The sequence below is a fragment of the Triturus cristatus genome, chromosome 4_1 (assembly GCF_964204655.1).
Source record: "Triturus cristatus chromosome 4_1, aTriCri1.1, whole genome shotgun sequence".
Classification (NCBI taxonomy): domain Eukaryota; kingdom Metazoa; phylum Chordata; class Amphibia; order Caudata; family Salamandridae; genus Triturus; species Triturus cristatus.
The window spans coordinates 142,363,834-142,366,729 of NC_140585.1; the positions used below are offsets into that span (position 1 = coordinate 142,363,834).

General features: G+C 48.1%; 1 non-coding gene across 1 annotated transcript; it reads left to right on the forward strand.

The window, feature by feature from the left end:
- The first annotated feature begins 1,812 nt into the window (after positions 1 to 1,812).
- TRNAP-CGG (transfer RNA proline (anticodon CGG)) lies at positions 1,813 to 1,884 on the forward strand. Its single transcript has one exon. It is a non-coding gene; the product is annotated as a tRNA-Pro (tRNA).
- The last annotated feature ends 1,012 nt before the right edge of the window (positions 1,885 to 2,896 follow it).

A 2,896-nucleotide genomic window follows, 5' to 3' on the forward strand; every position in this document is an offset into this window, starting at 1 on the left:
ATGGGGAAAAGAAACTGCACCCTGACCCTATTAGCGCACACTTTTTACATCCGGTGTAAACATAGATCTATATTTTGATGTATAACTTGTTTACATTTGACATGAATAAATATGGAAGCATTTGTACTTCTGAATGTTTCATGCTTGTCCACGCTGCAGTCGTATCCTAGCTATTTTTAAAAGTTTTCTCCATTCGGTTCTTTTAAATTGATGATGTCAAAAAGGAACAACACAGCAGAGAATGCCTACAAATATGTGTTTACTTGTTTTTAACCTCATATGTTTAGTTTTGTAAAAACACACCGCAGAGGCTCCCCCTCCGCTCTCGCAGAAGGCAGGGCGGGATTATTCGGGGTCTGCGCCCCTCAAGGCTGCTGATGTCCCATCGCTGCTCCATGGCCCTGTGGGCTGTGAGTGCTGCCCCCTGGCGGTCACCCTGTGCATGTGAAGATACCTGGGAAGAAGCCAGGGTGCACCTGAGCTGGTCCTCTGTGTGAATCAATCAAATGTCAGGACTGGGGTCGGTGCTGTTAGTAGGGGGAGAGGGGGTGTGACTGGAGCCCCTGAATGGCAGCCTGGGGCCTGTGACAGGTGCAGGGAGAGAGTGTGGTTCAAGGAAGCAGCTGGACGGTAACTGGGGAGGGGTCTGTGGGGCCCTCAGCCCGGCGAGGAGACTCAGGAGTGAAGGGGTGTTCTGGGGAGAGCGGCGCGGCTTTGTCTGGCTCCTGTGGTGGGGGGAGGGGGGCAGTAAGAGGCAATGGGGGGGGGGGGGGCTGCTGCTGTCCTCTGGTCCAGGGCTCTGTGTCTGGAGAAGTTCCAGGGTTGTAAATAATGAGACATGAGCAGGTTGTTGAACAAATCATGACCCCTCATTCCTTCTGGTTTGTCAGGAGTGGGGTGTCTGTTACCGTCTTGGTCAGATCCAGAGAGTGGCAGTGTGGGGTGAAATATATAGAGTGGAGTCCGCAGCATGGGCACGTCACACATACACAGCTGTTCTTCCTGCACACAGTCTCCCATATGGTCTAGCGGTTAGGATTCCTGGTTTTCACCCAGGCGGCCCGGGCTCGACTCCCGGTATGGGAAGAAAAGGTTTTTTACGATAGGGACATATTAAACTTCTCTTATTTCCTACAAACCTAAAAGACCCTAAATATTAATAAATATCACTCCCTTCTCCTCCTCTGCTATCAGTCTAAAGCCCTTTGAGGTTACACCGACCCCACAGCTCCTGTTCCCGCCCCAGCCCTTGCTGCACAGCTGATGCAGTATTAATGACCCAAAGGAACAAAGTCAGATGAATACTACGAAGGGTTATTCGTTGTTTGTCTTTTATTGCACAATAAAGAGTACAGATTATATATAAATAGCGCGTGGATTACAAAGCACTAGTTTCCTGTGCTCTCACCGTGGAAAATGCTTGTTTACTTCCTGCTCCCCGTGCTACCGAAGAGGCGGTTTCAGACTCTGTTTTCTGACATCAATCCTGTGCCTTGTTGTGTTTTAGAGTCTGTTTTATGATATTAAACCTGCTCTGTGTTGATTTCTAGAAGATTAAGATGTAGGAAGTTTCCGCCTTACACCATCTCAGAGCAAGTGAGAGTACTGCCCTAAAAGGACAGTTTAAAGCCCCAAATGTGTCCTTTTCCGTGTGTTTGGGTAAACAAAAGTTTGGTGTATCGTGTTTTAAGGGCTTAATTGTGAAATAGACTTCTTTCGTGGTGCGTTTAACATACACTGCTGAGCAATAGAAAGTCTACAGGTGACCAATAGCAACAAGCTGTATCTTCAGATGATGTAACAGTGACAGGCGGTTCCATGGTGTAATGGTTAGCACTCTGGACTCGGAATCCAGCGATCCGAGTTCAAATCTCGGTGGGACCTGAGTTTTCTTTCCTATTTACTCAATTTGTTTTATATTATTCAACGTATTGAGCAGTGACCAGTGAGGACATTTCTCTCTCTCAGATGACCCCTCCCTTCCTGTTTTCATCCTCCTGGTCTCTGTGGGGCAGATTTACAAGCCCCTTGCGACATTTTTGCGCCGCAGTTGCGTCACTTTTGTGACGCAGCAGCAGCGTAAAAATGCGGCCCATTTACAACGTGACGCATCTAGGGAGCCCTGCGTCACATTATACCTGTGTCAGGTATAATGTATGCAGGGTGGGCGCTCCAACGCAAAAAAGCCTCGTAGAAGTGATGCAGTGAAATCTAGAACATTTCACTGCGCCACTTCTAGGACGCCACTGCGTAAAATTCTTACACCTGCTTGAAGCAAACATAAGGAGTGCGCGGCACAATGAAGATAGGCATCCTCCTGCATTGCTGGAGTTGCGTCATGCTTGCGACACAACTCCAGCAATGCGTGACTTTTGCGTCAACAGATGCATCAGAATATCTGACGCATCTGTCAATCCTTGCGCCATGGTGCGCCGTATTGCAAATACGGCGCATCCATAGTGGCGCAAGGGTTTCTCAAAGTGGCGCAGGGAAAGTGACACATCTTCACAGATGCGTCACTTTCTTATAAATCTGCCCCATTATCTTTAGGCGGTGCTGGGCGTCACGTGATGCTCCACACAGGTGTTTTATCATTCCTGGGGCAGATTTACAAGCCCCTTGCACCACTTTTGCTTCACTTTTCCCATGTTAAAAGTGACGCAAAAGTGGCGCAAGGGGCTTGTAAATAAGCCACCCTGTGTCTGGTGTGTGGACACCTTTCTCCTGTGGCTGCACAGCAGTAACACGCACAGTGTGGACTTGACTCCACACGCCCTCCACGCCGCATAACTCACAAGGAGACACACAGACAGCAAAGCAGATATAAATTAGAAATGTTCTTTCTTTTATTTCTGCACTTTCTTGGTAACTATTCAACATATGAAGGGAGATGACA